Here is a 23,675-nt window from a genome sequence, read left to right on the forward strand (position 1 = left end):
AGAGGGAGAGAGCCCCAGGCGGCGCATGGCAGCACCCTGGAGGAAGCGCTCTCCCTTGATGGTGGCCGGCACGAGCATGGAGTTCGCCGGCCGGATCCCTGCAACAGCATGAAGAGAGACGACGAAAGCATTAGCCCCAGCGAGCTTCGGGGCTGCCGGTTCCTCCGAGTGGATGGCAACCGCAGCAGCGTCATTAGCCGCGATGTCGTCGATGAAGTTGTCGCACTCCACGTAGAACAGGCGCTGGCAGACGTGGCCGCGAACATAAGGCTCGTCACAATTAAAACAGAGCCCTTGTCGGCAGCGCTCAGCCATCTCCGCCGGGGTGAGGCGGCGGAACGGACGCATAGCCAGCACGTTGGCAGCTGCTGGCCCAGCTACTGGAGGGGGCAGCACGCCCCCCAGGACCGGAGCCACGCCCGACGCGCGTGGGAGGGGCGGTAGCCCCTGGCGTTGAGGAGGACGGTTGCCCCGCTGAGGGGCAGGGGGCACTGGAACGGCCACGCAGCGCTCGAACGCCCGAGCCAAGTATATGGTAGATTGGAGGTCCCACAGCGTGCGCATCTCCACATGCACTTGGATCTGGTCCGGTAGCCCTACCACGTACAACTCCGCCTTTTGGCGAGGGGAGAGGTCACGGGCATGGCACAGGACGGCGTTGTAGCGCTCGGAGTAGTCTTTCACGGTGGAGAGGAACGGCAGGCGCGCCAACTCGGCCAAGCGAGTGCCCTGTATAGCCAGCCCAAAGCGGAGGGAGCAGAGTTCCCGAAAGCACTCCCAGGGCGGCATGCCCTCGTCTTGTTGCAGGGCGTAGTACCATGTTTGTGCAGCACCCTTCATGTGATAGGACGCGAGCCAGGTGCGCTGCGAAGCCATCGTCTGCTGTCCCTGGAAGAATTGCTCACATTGGTTCAACCAATTGAGCGGGTCGACGGAGCCGTCATACGTTGGGAACTCGAGTTTGTAGAACTTTGGAGCAGCCTGAGCGCCGAAGATAGCGGACTGATCCGCTGCTGTGGGGCCCCCAGGGAGGGAGGCATCCACCCCCCCGGAGAGGACCTGCTGCACTGCTAACGACGTCGCGGGCGCGTTTGCTGATTGCGTGACGGTGGCAGCGTTGGTGTAGACCAGAGGAGCGACCGAGCCCATTGCCCATGATGGAATTGGGGACGGCGAGGCCGGCCAGCGAAGAAGATGGAGCGGCACTCCAGGGCCTGAGACCGGCATCCCGTAAGGGAAACTCGAGGGCGGGAGCAGCGGCTGGGAGCTCACAGAGGGAACCCCCGTGGACGGCGGCGGCGTCGAGAACGGCCGGGGGGGAGGGCTGCTGGACGAGCCCCGCCCAAGCCGCCTGCATGGACGCGATGTTGCGGTTGATGTCGAGGATCGCAACCGCCAAGGACTCGAGCGTGAGCGGCGCAGCAGAAGTCGTCGAGCCATCCGAGACCTCGGAGCCCGCAGATTGGAGCGGCGCGGTGGAGGTAGGTGGTGGTGGTGGGAAGGAGGAGGTCAGCTGAGGTTGCGACATCGTTCCTGAGCAGTCTAATACCAGGCTGATAGGATTACGGATCCTACCGCGTAGATCACGGAGTCTGTAGGGGTGAGAGGGAGGTGGAGCAGGCTTGGGACCTCGCTGCCGGCGGCTGGGCGCCGTGGTGGAGGATGAACGTGAGGAGCAGGGAGGAAGCGGCGGCTAGGGCAAATCTCCCGGCTCCCTAAGGAAGCCGGAAACAAATATATTGTTTCTGCTTGATTATCCTTACAAGCCATATATATAGCTCTAAAAAATAAGGGATATATCTAATAAATAGACTAAATAATAGATAATATGGGCTGTTAGTCCTCTAATGCCGGCGCACAAGCTCAGCCACTAATGGGCCTCCTCCTGGTATATGTGACGCCGGTCATAACACAGGTAGCCTGCAGTTGCCAATCCGCAACAGCCCTTGGAGAGTCCACGTGGATCTATATGGACCAAACTGTTATGCGGTTTTCCTTTATGGCTAGGTCGATCACCGCTGATATGGAAGGACTTGAGGAGCTCATCAGTGAAAGCTATGGCTTTGTGCTTCGAAACTGTATTATATTGGCTTGGCTTCCTCTAGTACGTGACAGTGGCAGGTCCTCCCACTAGTAATTAAGGTGGGTCTGTGACGAGAAGGAGGGTTCGGCTTGGGGCTGGGATTTGCCTTCATGTGGGGCCTATTATGGCCTTGTGAGATCAGTTGTCCATTTTTCTCAAATCAACAACAAAAAAAAAGAGGAGAAATTATTGCTATTTCTTTTTGTTTCGGATGGAGATGAAGGTTGAATAGTTAATGTTACTCCCTGTTTGGATTAGCTAAACATCTTATAAGCGGTAATAGCTAGAGCGTACTAGCTAATAGCAACCTAGCTTTTAATAGAGGACAAAATGCTTTTGTGCAGCGCTACAAGAAAAGGCACATATATATACCGGAGATCCTAAAACTTACTTGAGGAGTTATTACTGATTAGTAATCCTTCCTTTCCAAATTATAAGTCGTTTTGATTTGTTCAGTATATTGAATTTGCTATGTATTTGGAACGGATGGAGTAACAGTTAGTCACGAAACGACCCTTTGTCACTTTTGCGATTCGTGCAGCGCTTGCTGATATTTGCTGCCAAATGTTGGGCTCGTGCCGTTCCGGCAGCCCAGGTCCAAGAAGCGTAACGCGTTGGTGTTTGGCCCAGAGAATGGTTACAGTATGTTCTGGAGAAGCCCACGGCAGTACTGCCAGCTCTCCTCCGCGGCTCCGCCTGCGTGCCAATACCAAAGGCAGACACTCTCAAGGATCGCGCCGTCCACCAGAGAAAAACAACCATTTGTAAAAAAAAATGTGGGAAAAAATAACCGCAGCTGCGCTTTCCCACAGGAAAGCCTCGATCCCCCTCCTCTCTCTCATCTGGCGACCAAGCCGTTGCCCAGACGAGTGGGGACCTGATCCCTCCGTAGTTTTTAGTTTTTTTTGTAGTTTTTAGTTTTCATTCATCCTTATTTTTCTAGGGTTTAGTTTCTGGCATCATCAACGAGGTGGTTGTGATGATGACGCGCTGGAATAAGGTCTCTTCGGCCTCTCCTTACCTCATCGACGTTTTGATTTGGCGTTGACGAAGGGCCAGTGAGAGTTTGGTCTTCTCTTCAAATCTTGGTGTCAGTTGGCCGGTGTTGACGGTCGTTAACCCTCATTATTTACCATCAATATAACATGTAAAATCGAATAAACAAGATCATCAACATAGGATTAGGGTTTAAACTGTTAAATTCCACAAGTTTTAGTGAATATGTGTCTGCAGGAGGATTTAATCAGAAAACAGGTAAAGTAGACCTATCCGTCAGAGCAAATCATGATCATCCACGACGAAACCTACATAGAGGACCACCAATCCACCGTTAAAGACAAACTGCCGCAATTCGACCCGAACAGGCTCGGGGTGGGCCGGCCGGCCCCACCTGTAGGCCGGTCGGCCTATGAGGCCCACCAAACAGTCCCTGCTTCATATGTCAGTGCTCCACCGCCTCTAAGGATCAATCTAAGCCGCATATCAAGGTCGGTTCGAATCAAGAGTCCAGATGCATCATTGCCACAAATTCATGGGCCCACAGGATGCCTGGTGCCCCCTATAAAAAGAGCCCCCTACCTCCTCCAAAAGGATCATCCTTAGCCATATCAATCATCTGAGAGATCAACCAGAGAAGAATAGGATAGATCTGTTGGAATGTAATCGGGCTCGTGGGCCTACCTATCAAGGCTCCCCACCTAGCCTATATGTATGCACTGACTATGCCTTATCAATATCATCTAGTATTCCCCAGCTCATATCTCTTCATGGTATCACCGCGTTCCTCCCTGTGTGTCTTGCTGGGGTATTCCTCCGATCATAAGGGCTATCGGTGTCTTGACCTTCAATCTAACCAGATCATCGTCTCTCGTCATGTTGTCTTTGATGAGACGGTATTTCCCTTCGCCGATATGTCCACTTCACCCCAGGATCCCACCACACTTGATTTTTTGGATGACGCTGATGATTCCTCTTCACCCAGTGGGTCAAGAGTTGTGCATGCAGGTACCCGTCTTCCTAGCGGCATGGATGCCGCCCCGGGGAGGCCAGGCAGTAGCAGCCTCGCGCCTCAGGCGCCAGCCACGGGCACTCCCAGCGGCGCCTTCTCAGGCGGGCAGACCAGTGCTGCTGCCCCTGTGGACGCCCCGTCCCAGGTCGCTGCCAGCGACGCCGGTCGCCCCACCGGCCCCACCACCGCCACGGCGCCCTAGACGATCATCCCTGTCACCAATGCGCACACGTGGCAAGGATGGTGTTCGCCATCCCATCAACCGCCTGAACCTGCACACGTCGGCTCTCTCTCCGGTGCCCACCTCTGTCCGCACCGCTCTGCTGGACCCTACGTGGCGCCTTGCTATGTAGGCAGAGTTTGATGCCCTGCAAGCCAATGACACCTGGACCTTGGTGCCTCGACCACGTGGTGTCAATCTTGTTACAGGAAAATGGGTGTTTCGTCACAAGTTCAAGTCAGATGGCTCTCTTGACCGCTACAAGGCTCGGTGGGTCTTGCGCGGTTTCATACAGCGTCCGGGTATTGATTATGATGAAACTTTCACTCCTGTGGTCAAGCCAGCAACCATTCGGGCAGTTCTTACTTTGGCACTCTCTCGCTCATGTCCAATTCATCAGCTTGATGTGAAGAATGCATTTCTCCATGGCACCTTGACCGAGACAGTCTATTGTGCTCAGCCAACTGGTTTTGTTGACTCCTCCAGACCTGATTATGTTTGCCGCCTGAACAAGTCTCTTTATGGATTGAAGCAAGCTCCTCACGCCTGGCATAGTCAGTTTGCCTCTCATATCACCTCCCTTGGTTTTACAGAGGCAAAGTCTGATACTTCGCTGTTCATTTATTGTCACGGCTCTGATATGGCTTTCTTGCTCCTATATGTGGATGACATTGTTCTAACGGCCTCCTCCATGAGTTTTCTTTAGTGGATTATTACAACTCTCTGCCAGGAATTCTCTATGACGGACATGGGATCTCTTCATCATTTCCTCAGAGTCAGTGTTCAGTGCCATCGTGACAGTTTATTTCTCTCCTAGTGTCAGTATATGCTGGATATTCTGGAACATGCTGGTATGCTCAACTGCAAGCCCTGCAGCACCCCTGTGGATACTCAAGCCAAGCTCTCTGCTGATGGTGTCACAGTCGTCGACCCTACACACTATTGCAGTATCGCTGGTGCCCTTCAGTATCTCACCTTCACCCGACCAGATATTGCGTATGCTGTTCAACAGGTCTGTCTATATATGCATGACCCCCGGGAGCCTCATCTTGGTGCTATGAAGCGCATTCTTCGCTACCTTCAGGGTACTCTGGATCTTGGTCTCCATCTCCACCAAACCACATCGGCTGATCTTACTGTCTACACAGATGCTAATTGGGCGGGATGTCCTGACACACGCAAGTCAACCTCTGGATATGCGCTATTTCTCAGGGACAATCTCATCTCCTGGTCATCCAAGCGTTAGCCTACAGTGTCCCGGTCTAGTGCTGAGGCGGAATATCGGGCCGTGGCGAATGGTGTTGCTGAAGCCTACTGGTTACGTCAACTTCTGCAAGAGCTCCACCATCCTCTTCGCCGCACCACTGTGGTCTATTGTGACAACGTTAGTGCTGTCTACCTCTCCACCAACCCGGTCCAGCATCAACGAACCAAGCATGTTGAGATCGATCTACACTTCGTCACAGAATGGGTCACCCTCGGTGAAGTCCGCGTCCTACACGTGCCCACTACGTCCCAGTACGCCGATGTCTTAACCAAAGGCTTGCCGACGTCCGTCTTCACCGAGTTTAGGTCCAGTCTTAATGTTTGCGGTGCTCTCAATTCCGACTGTGGGGGAGTGTTGGAATGTAATCGGGTTCGTGGGCCTGCCTATCAAGGCTCCCCACCTAGCCTATATGTATGCACTGACTATGCCTGATCAATATCATCTAGTATTCCCCAACTCATATCTCTTCAAGATCTCCAATACCTCAAAGCTTTAGTATAGTCTAGCTAGTAAGATCCAAGTAGAGTTGGGCTACTGCTTAGGATTCCGGATCCGTTGTCTGGAGGCTTGGTATAGCCATTGTATTATTAATCTATATTATGCACCCTACATTCCAGATCGTGTGGTAGATCGCGAGGGTGACAACCTCTTGAGTCATTTGTAGTCCACCTCCCATTTGTAGGCCAAGTAGGACCTGGTTGTGACGGAAGTAGTCAAGCTCTGTTCTTGCTCTTCTTTAGTAATGTCCCTTATGCATAGATGATGAAGAGTTAATTATGCTATAGAAGAGTATATATGCCTTTGTATACATATACTTGATAAGTAGGTATGACTTAGGAATCTTTCTCTCTTGTGTTATTACTTAGTCTAGCTATGCTACATTTATGAGTATCTATTTGTATCTCTGGATTATTATCATTTCCATACACTTATCATTCATATATCTTTTGGCTTACCCCTGTTTAGAATAAGTGTTTAGTTAATGATTCCATCATAAGTATACATATTTATCAATATCTCATTAGTCATCGCTCCTTCCTGTGGTAAAATATAAATAACGATACCTGGAATACTCCCAGTGAAATGCTACAAAGGTATATCTGTGCGCTTGTAGAATTTCATATCTTTTTAAGTCATATTAAAATACCATAAACATTTATGGTGCCATTGCCGGGGATGGAATCCATTCTCCATCTTTGGTAGCGACATTTAGAAATTTCAACAAGCATTTCTGGCGCCGTTGCCGGGGACGGCACAGGCTAAAAGAGAATTGATTAAATAATACTTCTTGATGATATCATAACTATGCACCACTGCTCTAGCAGGTTTACCCTTGATTTTATCTGTTCATATCTTCTACAGGGTATTACAGAACTGGAAGCTTACACTCAAAGTATAATACAAAGCTCATCAAGACAAGCTTCCCAGTCAGAATCAAACCAATCAAGAGGCATCTCAACACCATCATTTGAGGTCATGGCCAACAAAACGCTACGCAAATTCTCTGCTCCAAGTACTAAAAACATTCGCACTAGACCAACACTCAATACTAGGAACATTGAGTTCGAACTCAAGCTAAGCCTCGTCAACATGATACAAGCTAGCCCGTTCAGCGGAAAAGTACATGAAGACGCTAGTACTCATCTCCAGAATTTCCTAGAGATTAGTAGCACAATCACTATCAAGGACATCGCCCAAGACATCATACTACTCCATCTATTTTCATTTTCTATTTTGGGAAAGGCGAAGCAGTGGTTCTATGCCAACAAAGATGACATCAACACATGGGTAGAATGTTCAAATGCCTTTCGAGCAAAATTCTTCCCTATGGTAAAACCAATGCCCTATGAGGAAGAATCTCCAACTTCCGGCAACAAAGAGATGAAACCATTCCAGAGGCATGGGAACGTTTTCAAGAATATATTTCAGAATGTCCTCATCATGGGATGGAGGATTGGTTGCTCATACAAAGCTTTTATCATGGATTAACTAAGTAGGCTCATGAACGGCTCAATACTGCTGCTAGGGAAGCATTTATGTCACTCACAATTAATAATGCCATAGCTCTCATGGAGAAGATAACCTCTAACCAAGGCTGGTCTAGAGACAGCATCCAACATTGCAAGAAGAGCGAAGAAGTCAAAGAGGATGTGTGTGTACTGTCTACTAAAATGGACCTACTGTTAAATTGGCTCGAACAGCGAGCCAATTACAAGAAAGATCGGCAAGCTCTCCTAGAAGCTTATAATTCACAAATCATATGTGAATTCTATGGAAACATTGGGCACTCGGGGAATAACTGCCCCAAAACACAAAAGAAGGTAAACTTCATCAAATATGGTCATCAGCAACAAGGACAAGGATGGGACCAACAACAATGGTCAAACTACCAAGGTAAGTACCCAGGTAACTATTATAATTCTTTGAATCATAATGAACCATCCTTGAAAGATTTTATCTTAGAACAAGCTAGGATTAATGAGAACATTTCTAAATAGCTTGCTTCTAATGATAAGATTTTAGAAAATATAAATACTAAAATGGATAGTTTTTCTTCTGCTATAAATGAACAGCTAAGCTATAACAAAAAGTTAGAATCACAAATAGCTCAGCTGGCCACTGATTTGCCTTTTGCCACTAACCCTGAAAAGGTTAACGCCATAACCACATGAGGTGGTAAGTCTACTCATGATCCTCCATATCCAACAAAGACAGGTAAGGCACCAACAGCGCAGGATGAAAAGAGAAACTATGAAGCTGAAGAAGTTGAGCCACAAGTACAAGAAATACGACATGATTTTCATGACACCAACTTCCTATCGTTTCCACACAGAAATCAAAAATCCAAAGTGGACGAGCAATTCGGTAAGTTTGTGGAAGTAATTCAAAAATTATATATCAATATACCTCTTCTAGATGCCATACAGGTACCCACCTATGCAAAGTATCTCAGAGACATTCTGAACAACAAGAGACCTTTGCCCACCACTAAAGTAATCAAGCTAACAGAGGAATGTAGTGCGGCCATCCTAAACATATCACCCATAAAGAAAAAGGATCTAGGATGCCCCACTATTGATTGCTCAATTGGAAAACTGAACTTTGATCATGCACTGTGTGACCTTAGTGCCAGCGTTAGTGTCATGCCCAAAGTTGTCTTCGACAAGCTCAACTATACAACACTTTCGCCAACACCAATGTGCCTGCAGTTAGCGGACCAATCGGTTCACTACCCTGCAGGAATCACCGAAGATATCCCGGTAAGAATAAGAAATTTCTTTGTACCAGTCAACTTTGTGGTGCTTGACATGCATGAAAACACGAAGATGCCCCTCATTCTTGGGAGGCCCTTTTTGAGCACCACGGATGCACAAATTGATGTTGGGGCTGGAGAAATCCAGTTCCATATCAACGGGAAAGAAGAGCGATTTGACTTCAAGCCAAGATAGGAGCAATGCTCCAAGGTGAAAATGGTATGGCCTGAAAACAATCAACCCAGTCTTCATGCCCTGGACTAGGCCATGCATCTATAGAAGACTAAATGCATGGAGAAGTCTAGTTCGATGGACTCAAAACACCTAACCCTCGCCGGGAGGTAAAATCGGTAGTTATCCATATTTACTTTTTGCATGATTTATTTTCCTTAGCATGTTTATTTTTTGCAATGCATAAAATATTTTCTATATAGCACATATATACAAATGTATACAGAGGAAATACAGGGCCGGCCCCACCACTAGGCCGGCCGGCCTTCTGCTGCCACGCCTATAAATTCGACCCTCCTGGCTGCAACTCTCCTCACTCACATCTCAATTTCAGTTGCTAGCTTCCTCAGTTCGAAATTCTCCTCTGTAGTTTAGAAATTCCAAATATAGAAGTGCTACAAAAATTAGAAAATTAAAAAATATAAGATAGATAACCTACTAAAAAGAAAATATTTCTGATCTCCAAGAACTACTAACCTCTGGACGACTGACCGCTAACCCTTCTATTCTAATCCATTCCACGAGTTTTGTTTGTTCTTGTTGATTTTTTGCAGGATGTGGAAGAGCGTCAAGAACAAGCTCACCCGGTCGTCATCTTCCTACTCCACCAGGAGTATGTCTTCCCGAGCAGGCTCTGACATGCAAGTCGATGAACCATCCGCTGGAGCCGCTGTGACCCCTGCTCAATCGCAGATCAACAACCTGATGGAAGAGAAAGACCTCCATTGGCGATCTCGCCAAGAAAGGGAGAACTTCAAACGATTTAAGCCATGAACATTCTCACTCATGAACATGTATGATCCTCGACTACTTCTAGCAATAGGTATGGATGCTGAATTTGATTTAATATTTCACGTCGTAGGATGGGAAAATTTTTGAGATGTTTCAAAGTCTGGCTCGAAACTTTTGACTATGGAATTCTTGTGCACCTTGAACATCACATACACTGGGATAGATTATAGATTTTTTGGGAAGGAGTATTCTTCTTCCTGGAAAGATTTAAGTCTTCTCCTAGGTTTTGATGCACAATGTGTCATAGATGTAGACTCTGCTATACAAGACTTTGATAAAGTAAAATTTTGGAGGGAAATTTCTGGGAAAACTGATTTCTTTCATCCCCGAACTAATGACATTCGTAACCCAACCTTGCGCTTCATGCATAAATGGTTAGGGATGATAATGTTTCCCAGGTCTGACACACGTACTGTGAGAATAGATGAATTAAAATTGATGTATGCCATGGTCAAAAGAAGAAAAAATTCTCCTGTAAAATTTATGATGAATCAATGGTTAGAAGTTTTCACTCTTGTTGGTGACGTTAAGTGTACCTCTTTGGTCACCCGAATTGCCACCAACATGGGTCTCTTGTATACTTCTTTACTTACACTCATCATTGAGCCATGCCTTTACATTGATTTTGAAAATTTTTGGTAATCTCATATGCTTAAAAAGAAAGACGATGGAAGTATTGTTATGATGTATCGTGGCTATACAAACAAGCCATTACCTAACTGGAATACTGGTTTGTATGATGTGCAATCTTTAACCATGGACTTGCAAAAGATAGAAGCAACACCTCGAGGAGTGCCTCTGCAAGTCAGACTCGTTCGTCACACCGACAGTTCTACGCCAATGATCTAACACCTGAGGAACCAGCATATGCTAGCTATGCAGGGTTTGACCAAGTGGGGCCTTCCCGTATGTTCCAACCTCAGCAAACTATCTAGAGCCAACCCACACCTGACCATTCAGAGGGCTCCTGGCAGCAAGCTCCAAGTGAACAATGGCATGCTGGAGATTTCTAGTACTATCAAGGCCAAGACCAAGAAGCAACCTCAAGTGGGCATCACGGAGGACGAATGTCTTTCTCTACTCGTGGGTACCATGACTTCTAGGAGACCCATCACCGCATCGACAATAGGCTTACGACCATTGAAGAGACAATAGCTGCCATACAAGGTACTTTACTTAGTCATACACAATGGTAGGCAGCTATGGGACACGAGGTGGCCAATCTCTAGCAACAGCAAAACCAGAACTGGGAGACTCTGTTCTAGCATTTTCACATCAGGCCACCTCATTGAGCATCACGTCAACAACCAGCTTGGGGGAGAGGTATCCCCATGTATCGAGTTAAGTATTTTCTTTCCCTTTGCATTATATTAAAAAAATGAAAAACTAAAAGCAAAATAAATAATATATATAGTTATTTATAGTAATAATGTGTGATCTAAAAATGAAAATAAAATAAAAAGAGTGTCTAAGTTTGTTTTTAAAAGTTGAATAAATAAAAGGGACTCTCTACGTAATCTCTGAAAATAGAAATGATGAATAGTTGCTCTGCTGTAATTCTTTTCAAGTACCTAGTTTTCAGCCTTGGATTCTCCCAAGTTTTTGGATAAAACTGTTTTAATATAAAGGTTTACTCTGAACTTGAAACTCGTGGGTAGCATATGCTTAATCTAAGTCTAGGTAGTTGACGGATATGATATGAGAAGGTCTAAGCTACTGTTTAAATTGTTCTAAGTAACACTAAAATTCTGGAGATTTATCTTTTGAAAAACATAAAAATGCTACATGATGAGTTCCTATATGACAAAGCTTAAATTCCTACTAGAGCCATACATGTTATTTAGGCTAGAAAAACTTCCATATATACGTTGCTTATTTTGCATTGAGTTTTGTCAAGCTTTATGACCGTTATGAGAGATTTATCATGCTCTTAAAATCAAGATCACGTACACATCACCCAAATATGCACTACTCCCACATTGGGGGTAGGCGCAAAAATATGCCTTTCATTTAGATCCACTCAAAAATGTTTTACTCCTACATTGGGAGTAAACAAAAACACATCTAATATGTTTTCCATCCACCAAATAATTGCTCCAAGTTCTTATTGATATCTCTCTAAAAGTTTTGTTGCAAAAAGAGACATGGGGCTATGCAAAAGTATTGAAAAAAATGGACACAAAGATGTCCGGAATATTTAAAACAATGGGTACAAAGATGTACGCCTGAAAAAAAGAATAAAGATAGCCCCTGATCTCACAAAAATATTCTCTAAATTTCAAGAGAGAGGTATGTTTTCAAGGAGCAAGGTAGAATTAGGTTTCCACCACATCCATTAATATATCCACACACATGCACATCTGGATTTGATTGTATGACTCATTTCTCTTTGGGTCCGAGGTTTGACTTTTGTAGCACCCGATTTTAAGAACAAAACTAGATACACACTATATATGAGCCCAGGAAGTCAAATCTCACATATAGCTACAAATAAGGGTAATATCAATAGACAATGCTTAAATACATAATGTATTAGTATAAAGAATATAACCTCAGAGTATAGGCAGCGGAAAGACAACTCCGATCTTTAGGCGAGGACTCCAAATCCACAGAGATAACTGACTGGTTGATCACAAGCCTAATTCCTCCAAACTCTAATAATCTGGTACCCATCCAGGATTTTTATCCAAATAATTAAAAAATAAAGCAAGCGTAAGTACATGTCGTACTCAACAAATATATCATGGGGTTCATGAGGCTCAAAAGGCTTACACTGGTTTAACTGCAATTAGCTTTTAATGAGTCATCTTTTAGCAATTGGATGGCAACAAGTTTATTACAAGCCCATAAACACATGATCAGGTAAACATGAATAATGAATAGCATAAACAGTAATCATTAGTGAGCTTCTTCATCATCCATATCATTAGTGTTCATCATCTATTCTGTAAGGGTTCCAAGGCTGCTCGTGACCGTGAGCACGGCTGATATATCAGTTTTACACTCTACAGAGGTTGTACACTTTCACTGTGAGTCGTGATTTACCCTTTCGCCCGAGGTGATCAGCCTCTTGACCCACTACCAAGGAAGGTCGGTAGGGTTCACTATGAAGCCTTTCAAAGGTTCGTCTAACAAGTTAGGGCCATTAGATTCACTCTGCAAACAGATTTAGGAACCCCCTGCCAAATAGCATAATTCCCTCACGGCTATACACATAAGAGTAGAGGCTGTCCTATACCTAATTCGTCAAGCCATTCCTATGCCAATAAAGGTAACCACTAACAAGCTAGAAAAGGTCCTCATACTGAGCTAAAGCCAGAGCCATATAGTCCTCACAGTTGTACTGTAAGTCCCGGATGATCACTTATAAATAAGTCCTTAGGGAGAGGAATCTAGAGCACCATGAAAATAGCCCAATGCTCTAGCCCCCTTGTTCCATGTTGCTAAAAAGCATCTTTTAATGTTTATCGCATATACCATTAGTCAAGTTACAAGATCATGGTTGTAGTGGAGCACTAGCATCAAACTACCCAATGCAATAACCCATAGGTGACAAGGCACAGGGCAGAAACTACTAGGAAATCCTTAGTGACAGTCAAGGTAGACACATGCAGTATGAATTAAATGATTAAAGGTGTATTGGACAATGAGGAAGATCCCATGCTATACTTGTCTTAAACACCGATCCTTCGGTAAGCTTTAATCTTCAAAGTTCTTCTTCTTCTTCTTCTTGATCACCACGTATATCTCACCGACTGGACTTAATCATAAAGCACCACATAAGCATCCATACAATCATACACAAAGCAAACAATAGATCTAAATTAGAATAGTACATCAATCATAGAAAAATAAGTAAAAGAGTTTGAAACACAATTCTACGCATCGCTACGAACACACAGACGTGAGAAGCACGCTAATTGGAGCTACGGTGAAAAAGATACAACTACCGAAAGATTTGCTTTATACGTGGAAAAGAAAACTATAGGCTCCATTTATTTTAACTATATAAGATCTTATATAAATTGAATTAAGTCAAATTTAGATTTGAATTATAAAACTAAAGTAAAACAAATCATATTTTATTTACAAAACCTAGTTGCATAATTATTAATCAAGATATGATTTAAACCATGAAATTTTAGAAATAGTAATATGTTAACCACTGTTACTAATGCATAGATCTCATTGCTATGAATCTAACGCAACTTGAATGGGTCAAAACGGAGCTAAAACGCAGAAGATATGAAATAAACAAGATTTTCTTTATTAAAATAATAGATTAAATCTAACCTTAAATTTTAAAAGTTGAAAACATATGTAACAGTAGTATAAACATGTAGGTTATGAGATTACGAACCTAACGCAAGTTGAACGGGTCAAATCGGAGTTAAAACGGAGAAGTTATGGCTAAAACAAAATTAGTGGCAAAACTGTAAATAAGTGAAAACGTATTTTGGATCTAAATCGTCGAAACTATGCTTTCCAAAGAAAAAAAAACATAATATGTGATTGCGCCTTGGACCACGGGTTATTTTGCCAAAAATACAGGGGCTCTTTAGCAAAAAGGACAGCGAAGGGGTATGTTTTAATCTGGACCATAGATCTTAGATTGGATGGCTCAGCACGATTGTGTATTTCTATTGTATTTCAGGATTTGTTTTTTTAAAGGAAAACGGCCACAAATAGAGCATGACGTTGGAGATGATGTCATCAAGCTAGCTAGCAAATTGAATCAGCGCAATGCATGCACGGCTCACGGCCAGTGGCGCCATGTACGGCGGCGATCAGAGCTCGCCGGAGTCACTAGAGAAAAGGCCTAGGGCCTCAGTTGACCAAAAGGAGAGCACTGGGATACCGAGAGAGCGACGGCAAGCTCACCTAGGCAATGAACGGAGATGGACCGGAGGCGGCACCGGGCTTGGCAGAGCAGCAATGACTTCCACAGGGTAAAGCTCGTCGGCTAGCTCAAGTTGACAGAGAAACAACAAGATGCCACGGTGGCTTCAGCGGACCGGCTCAGCTCCTCGGCGAGATTCAACTGGGCAGCAACGCGAGCTCGGGCATGGATGGCGGTGAAATGGCAGGCGACGTCAACGGTGACGGCGGCGTGAGCTCGGATGGAGGCGATGACTTAAGCTAGGATTCGGCGAGGGCATAGCGGTGCCTGGGCTCGGTTTATATGGGGTGCTTCGTGTGGGGGCACGGCAAGCGGGCGAGGCGGGGCAGCGTGGGACTCTCGTGCGGCGGCGGCAGTGCTGGGGTCTCTGGAATGGCTACGCCTTGCGCTCGGCTTAGATGGGGAGGTGGAGCAGACGTAGGGCGGTATTTAAGGTGCATGGAGGCGTGGGCGGCACGGCACGCGCGGCGTAACAGAGGCGGACACGGACGGCGACGGTGTCCGAGCTGGCCATGACACAAGGAAGAAGGGGCACCTGACGGGTGAGGACGGACTATCAGTGTAAGGAGGGAGAAGGGATGGCTCTGCTGGGCTGCTGCGTAGGCTTTTGCTAGGCCAAGTGGGAAGGGAAGGAGCAAGCTGGGCCGCGCGGAAAAAAAAAACAGCACTGGGCCTGTGCGCACAGTTGCGAGGAGGGAAGGGAGCTGGCTCTAGCTTGGGCCGCGCAATAGAGGGGAAAGAGGAAAGAATTTCTTTGCTATTTTGTTTTCAAAACCAAATTCAATTTTGAACCAAATCAAATTCAAATAGAGTTTAAAATACACTTTTTAATACAAATAAAAATGAGAAATTTTGGTATGTTTTCCAAAAACAATTTTTTACAACTTTTTAAATGCATTTATTTAGTAATTTTCTTTTCTTTTACTTCAAAGCCAACTTTAAAGACATTTTGGCATATTTTCAATTTGAATCAAATCCACACAATACAAAGAAACAAATGCACCGGCATGTATGCACATACTTGTTGCTAAACCTTATGATGAATTTTAATTTAATAAAAAATTTTCTTTTTCCTATATTTCATGAGCACAAAATTCAGAAACAAATCATTTTAAATCTATTTTCAAAAGAGGCAAATTTTAGGGTGTTACAACTTTACAATATATGTATTGCAAGTATGTACATGCTATCTCCACACCTATGAGCTCCACATAATCTTAGTTGTAGGAGGAAGGCACAACATTATTTTTTTGCCTTGGTGAGGATCTACAAATACCACATATATTGCGAGACTTGAGAGTATCATACAATGGAATCTTTGAGTTTTATTTTGAAAACTTATAAAAACTCTAGAACCATGGTGAAACAAAGAACTTGAGACAAAGTGCTTGACTTGATCGTTCTGTCTTTCAGTTGCTCAAGACCCAAGTGAAGGCTAAGAAGCCCCATTGAAGTTGAAGGTAATATAGGTAAATTTGAAAGTCAGATCAGTTTATTCTAATCTGAAGGAGAATTTTTTATTGAACGCATGTGTACTTTGAGGAGTCAAAACATTGATGCAACTTCTGATACATTGTTGAGTTTAGCTTTACTCAGGGACGAGCAAAGGTTAACTCGGGGAAACTTGTTGATGGTTTAAACTGATAAATTGCACAAGTTTTGGTGAATCTGTGTCTGCAGGAGCATTTAATCAGAAAATAGGCAAAGTAGACCTACCCGTCAGAGCAAATCACGATCATCTACGATGAAACTGACTTAGAGGACCTCCAATCCACCGTTAAAGACAAACCACCACAATTCGACCCAAACAGGCTCGGGGTGGGGCCGGCCAGGCCCACCTGTAGGTCGGTCGGCCTATGAGGCCCACCAAACAGTCCCTGCTTCATATGTCGGTGCTCCAACGCCTCTAAGGATCAATCTAAGCCACATATCAAGGTCGGTTCGAATCAAGAGTCCAGATGCATCGTTGCCACGGATTCATGGGCCCATAGGATGCCTGGTGCCCCCTATAAAAGGAGCCCCCTACCTCCTCCAAAAGGATCATCCTCAGCCACCTCAATCATTTGAGAGATCAACCAGAGAAGAATAGGATAGATCTCCAATACCTCAAAGCTTTAGTATAGTCTAGCTAGTAAGATCCAAGTAGAGTTGGGCTACTGCTCAGGATTCTGGATTCATCGTTTGGAGGCTTGGTATAGCCATTGTATCCTTTATATTTCATATCTTGTCTATGACTTTATTCTTAATCTATATTATGTTTCTATCTATCTTGTTCTTAGTTTACTTTGGTAGCATGCTTGATATAGTCATAGTTAACAATGAGTTTATGCATAGGATCGCAAAGCGCTTAGCTCAGTACTTGAGTGGGTTAAGTTGTCGACATTGTGTAAGCGTGGTGCTTATACGTTGTTTACCTGCGGATGCACCCTACATTCTAAATCATGTGGTAGATCACGAGGGTGACAGCCTCGTTGAGTCCTTTGTAGTCCACCTCCCATTTGTAGGCCAAGTAGGACTCGATTGCGACAGAAGTAGTCAAGCTCTGTTCTTGCTCTTCTTTAGTAATATCCCTTATGTATAGATGATGAAGAGTTAATTGTGCTATAGAAGAGTATATATGCCTTTGTATACATAGACTTGATACGTAGGAATGACTTAGGAATCTTTCTCTCTTGTGTTATTACTTAGTCTAGCTATGCTACATTTATGAGTATCTATTTCTATCTCTAGATTATAATCATTGCCATACACTTATCATTCATATATCTTTTGGCTTCCCCTATTTAGAATAAGTGTTTAGTTAGTGATTCCATCATAAGTATACATATTTATCAATATCTCATTAGCCATCGCTCCTCCCTTTGGTAAAATATAAATAACGATACCTAGAATACTCCCGGTGAAATGCTACAATGTTATATCTGTGCGCTTGCAGAATTTCATATCTTTTTAAGTCACATTAAAATACCATAAACATTCATGGCGCCATTGCCGGGGATGGAATCCATTCTCCATCTTTGGTAGCGACGTTTAGAAATGTCAATAGCTGGTGTGTTTATGAGGGAAGCAATCAGTTGGCTCTCTTCATGGCGATTTCGATCTCTTATTTTGATCTGTTCTATTACAAGATCTGGCATCTCCAATACTCTGATATGATGATGATGGATTATAAGCCTGTGTTCCTTAGAGGTTTTCTCCAGTCGATGTTCTTTCAGTGGGTTCTAGATCTCTTTGTTAGCAACGAGTGGATTTTGCGGTCTTCAAGCCTTGTTTGGCGAGGGTGTTTGCAGGTGTCCCTTTCTTTTTCTATCTCTTCAGTGGGTTTTCAATCTTCAATAGGCAACGAACGAAGAAGAAGACTGGTTTGATCTTCAATGCACTCTTGTTTTTTGGAGGTCATTTTTTGTCAAATTGTCCTTTTGTGAGCTATTATTTTACTTAACATATATCAGATATGAGGCAATCTATTGAGTGTCTTTCTAAAAAATACAAAATGCAGACATGCCATGTATTATGTATCCAAATTTATGAATAGACCCACCATGTTGTAGCGTTTGTCTCGTGTTCTACGTGGAAAAGACCCGTAGCATTGTAGCTACACTACTATAGCAGACCTATCATAGTCGGTTTGTAACCCCCCATCACAGCCGAATTTTGACCTCAGTAGTAAACGGTCGATGGTGATAGTCCAGGTCATCACCATTGGTTCACAACCGACTGTGATGGACAATAAACACCACCGCGTTGGTCAATTATCCATCTATGTATTGATCTTGATCACCGTCGCCTTGCGCTATGACCCACTTGTGTGTACAGTGTGGGTCCACCGTCGCTTTGACGTCCAATGCGTCTATGTCAAGGTGAACATCACTATCGCTTGGGAGTATCAACCGTTTGTGTACTGGTCATCATCATCGTTGTCTTGCACCATGACCCGACGGTGGGTAGTGCGGGTTTGCCTTTGCTTTGATGTCTGACATGTCTATGTCAAGGTGAACATCATTGTCGCTTGGGTGTATTAACCATCTGTTCAAAGGTTATGGCTGCCATCACCTTGTAGTTTGATCCGCCTTTGATGATCCTATAGTCGGTGTTGGGTTATGATTCGGCGGTGATACACTTTTGATCCCCGCCGCATCATACGCATAGCGGTAGTGTGGTATGCGGCGGTGGTGATGACAAAACAATCAATGTCGCTTATATCCGATGGTGACAGCATATGGTTTTCACAATATGATACTAATTCAGCTAGGTCTTAATAGCTTACTAAACACACATCATATAGATATATAATCATTACATCCATACATCATGTCCACAAACAAGAGTATTTTACAATACCAATGGACGCTAACATAACAACTTTGTGAACTGATGTTGCATAATAAAGGTACTAATCTCCACAGACTTACATAACGAAAATGTGGTAGCTGTGCTCCTCCTATATGGCACTCCTACTTGGATTGGATAGTGTAATTAGTGCTTCCTTCAGATTTTTAGCCAATTCACCATGGAACCCCTCTTCTTCCTCCCTTAGCCATTGCAGGAAAATTGTTCAAAAGCACTTAGACTTCACAACCTACACAAAGCAGTAGAATTAATAATATTCAACGTACCATTCATTTAGTTACCAAGCCTAAATTGGCCTATATATAGAATCAAAACAACTCTCTACCTAAACAAAGACATGTCATAACAACGAAATACAGTATATGCACCTTTACCACTCTGCTAATGACTCCATAAACAAGGAAACATAAGGAAGATAGTGAGGTCCATTGATATATAGACTCCAGGTAGTTATAGGATAGCGGATGACCCAGGCAAGGATAACATGAACTTTTCTATGGTTAATGTCATATGTCATTAGTGTTCTATCCTCACTAACAAGGAAAATCAAATATCATTCTGGGTCAATTGCAATCACTCTGAAGTTCGCATCACAAACCTCAGAACCAAGTTCAATAATGTCCTGTTCAAATAGCTCTAGAGTGGTCACCGTATGCTTTAATGTCCATGTATTAGTACCATAGTCTTCAAGGATCCAGATTGAAAGCTGAGATATATTGAAAATATCAGTAGTACATAAACACAACTGACCCTGATCTTCATGGATGGAGATTGCATCACCACATGGCCTAGAAATTTTCCTCCATGTCCTTCCCTCCATATCAACAACAACTATCTGAGAGAACTCCAGTATGTGCATAAAACTATTAAGAAACACACTTCTCACATATTTATACCATCGCCCCATTCAGATTCCTTAAAGATCCATGTTGCAATGTTAGATAAGTAGATGTTCACACCTCGGACTCACCCTTCATCTTCCCATATTCAATCATATGGCAGCATGAGGAAACTATCGGATCGAACCCCAAGCAAGCCTGACTAGGAGAATGGATGGTATCTAGCAGTACCAACCATCTTAGTCATTGGATTATAGACAACATAGCAAAACCCAACACACCAGTAGAGGAGGAGGCCACTGCAGCAATCTAAGATGATGACATCCTAAATGGGGAAGGCATTCACCTTGACGCTGGTGAAGTGGCATTTGCCTTTCCAGCTATGATACAAGAATCTAGCGACAATCTTGGGAAGCTCCTTATGGAACTCGGAGTCTGAGATAAGGCGGTTCCACGAGCGATAGACACATTTGTAGCTGCACAAGGAGCGAGCGGTCAGGCAGCGAAGGATGAGGATGAGGAAATGGTCTGTGAGGATGGCCACTTCATTCCTCTTGTTGGGTGTGTCCTCCATCTTGACAAGGATCTGGTGGAGCAGGGCTAGCGATGGAAGCAGTGGTGCTATCACCTAAATCATAGCAGGAGTGCCTATGCTTGAATCATAGGAGCGCCTGAATCAGCTCCTTACGGTAATCAGATGGAAGCTTGCTTTGTACTTAGATGTCTAAAGAGGGGAATAAAAATCCAAGAAAGATGGATAAGGGAAGTGCGAATGCATTAACCTTGCCTTTAAATCTTGTGGGTGAGAGCTCAAGCGGGCACAACAGTGAGTAGCAGCCTGGTCACTGGTGGATCTGTGCGGGCGTTCTGGCGCAAAGCACTAGCTTGTCCGTGGTGAGTGGTGGCTTGCACGCCGCTGAGTACGGTGGGCAGTAGGAGCATCGATGAGTAATAGCAGCACTTAGGAGGAGACAGACTGGGTGGGTAGCATCCTTTGTAAGAAAAAGTAGGAGCCATAGGAATGGAAATTAGCAAAACTTTCTAAATACGCGTGGGAGTCACGCGTGGGCTTAGACATTGACAAAAGCATTACCATCTAGACCGTCTGCAAGTGGAGGTGAAGGCTACTGGTGGTGGTGATTGGGTCCTACATCGACAAACGTATCATACATTATTGAACTACGTTTAGTCCCAGGAGTCACAGTAGTAAGCATCGGCATCACAGGAGTCGTAGGGAACAGAAAACAAAGATCTTGAAACACAAACTAGCAAAATATTGTTAACATTGTTTTTACAATCTCAGCAGACGTGATGGAGTCTACAAGCAAACTACTCCCCATAGGGAGCATTGCGAATGATGTCCCCTACATCCACTACCGCTATGATGGCGGCATTGGCCGTGGCACTGAAGTCACCGACCAACGCATCAACTGCCGCCAGCGACTGTGTAACACCCTGAAATTTTTACTCTAATTTAAAAATCACTAAAAATTTGAACCTTTTAAATTTTCCACAAAAACAAATAAATAAAACTCACACACGAACTATTTCAACCTAACACAAATAAAACTACATACGTGTCTTTGCATGGAATGATTGTTTGCTACCTTCTCTTGCTTGTTGAACATATGGTGGTACAACCTACATGAAATTACTTTCAAATTTGAATTCAAACCATTCAAAACCCTAGCATAGGAATTATGGGAAAAAGAAAAGAAAAAGGGAATAAGAAAAGGGCACTCGGGCTCATTCTCTCCCTTCACCTCCCTTCGGCCCACGGTGCACCCGCTCCCTCCCCGCACTGGGACGGCACTAGCATAGCCCAGCTACGCACGTGCCACACCCCGCTCCCTCTTCTCTCTCCCTTCCACTGACACGCGGGGCCCATATGTCATCACCATCGCCTGCCTCTCGCCAGCGATGCGAATACCGCATCGATGGCAGGCCGCGTTGGCCGCGGCGCCGCCCGCTCCACCCTGGCGCCAACAAATAATGTCGTAGACACTCTCGAAACTTCCTGGCCCCACTATGCCCCTCTCTTCTCATCTCCGCCTCTCGCTACAACCATAGCCACGCGGCAGAATAGGCGGAGTCGATCGTTGCTGCCATGGCCAAGCTCCGAGCTCCTAGACAAGCATGAGGATAAAGCCGCACTATTGCGAACCACCTTTGAAGTTCAAGCATGTGCACATCAGGGTAAAATATCTCAATGGTCGGGAGAAAGATCTCGACACTGGCACCGCCATGGCCAGCCTATAAATAGGCCCGGCCAGTGGCGCTCCGGCATCACCATCACCACCACAAGCTCCGCCGTAAGCTTGACCACCACATCTCCCCCTCCATTCCTCCTCTTCACCCATTTTCCATACACCAAAATATCACCATAACATCCATTTAATTCTCCAACTATAATTAAACTTCTAAAAATCATAACTCTTAAACGGTAACTCTGTTTTCCGCAAAACCACTTCCATAAATTTTCTAAAAATGAACACTATCAAATCCACATGGTACCACCATATTGTTCTATGCTTGTTTTTCTCTTTTATTTTCAAGTTTGGCATTAGTTTTATTTATTAAGCGCCGACCGTTAGAAGACGGTGAGTACCAGGAAAGTGAAGATCTGGACTACGTAGAGGATCTGGAAGGATACAACAATGACAGCAAGTCCTAATTCCCCTTTCCACCACCATCACTCCTTACCACTACCACCATAAACCCTCTGCTTTCCATTCCTCTAATTAATTAACTAAACTTATATTATTCTCTCATTATGAATTATGGATTACTATGAATTATGGTTTCATCATCGAGATATGAATATTGATGATATAATAACACGCATGATGATGCCCTATGAGCTCTGTGATATACATGAACCTGAGAATAATTGTGAATTATAACTTGGTAAACCTAAACTTGATATCGACAGGGGGCGAGTGAGAGGTAATTCATGTGGTATGGATTACCTTGGCAGGATCGCTTAGTGAGGGTTCCTGTTGGAAGATAATTGCCTCGGTCACATAAGGCCCGGTTCATAGGCCATCTCGCCTAGCCAGATATTACGTACAGCCACATGTCTATATGGGTAGACTTGATCTCACACCCCATTAGATAGAAGTATAATTTCTACTAGGAGGCTGGTGTTAGCAGCCTAATATCAGAAGAAGACCCGATTGCTAAGTAATCTATCATGGTCCGGTTGGTGTGGTTGCTTAGTGATCCTCCATGTTAAGCCCCTTGATGTGGCCAAGTTCGAGCCTCTTTTATTGACTAGATGATGTGGTATCATCTAGGTTCTTGAAATGGGTGATGTGGTATCATCCGAATTATTGATATGGATGATGTGGTATCATCCGAACTTTTCCAGCCCTTGAGAAGCCATGGTAGAATTATATGGACATCTAAGGTCACATACTTTCAGGTACAGGGTTTTGTTAGGCCTATTACATCCACTGATCATGGAAGGGACCGCGCCTGTCATGTGGGAAATTTGTACACCTCTATAGAGTGTATTCAATCTATTTGAATAGCCACATCCTTGGAATGGGCAATCACTAGGATGAGGTCACTTATGATTAGATTTACTTTTATGTGTAATGAAATAGAATTAATGAGATTTATGAATCTTAAATACTAACCCAGGAACTGGTGAGAATGGTAATACTCTACCAGGGCCCAAACCTTTAATTATGACTACATCACCTTACAACTTCCACCTCCACTATCAC

General features: G+C 44.3%; 1 non-coding gene across 1 annotated transcript; it reads right to left on the reverse strand.

The window, feature by feature from the left end:
* Positions 1-7,419: 7,419 nt before the first annotated feature.
* Positions 7,420-7,526, reverse strand: LOC136502450 (small nucleolar RNA R71). Its single transcript, XR_010770587.1, has one exon. It is a non-coding gene; the product is annotated as a small nucleolar RNA R71 (small nucleolar RNA).
* Positions 7,527-23,675: the final 16,149 nt, after the last annotated feature.

This window comes from Miscanthus floridulus, chromosome 13 (assembly GCF_019320115.1).
Source record: "Miscanthus floridulus cultivar M001 chromosome 13, ASM1932011v1, whole genome shotgun sequence".
NCBI classification, from domain to species: Eukaryota; Viridiplantae; Streptophyta; class Magnoliopsida; order Poales; family Poaceae; genus Miscanthus; species Miscanthus floridulus.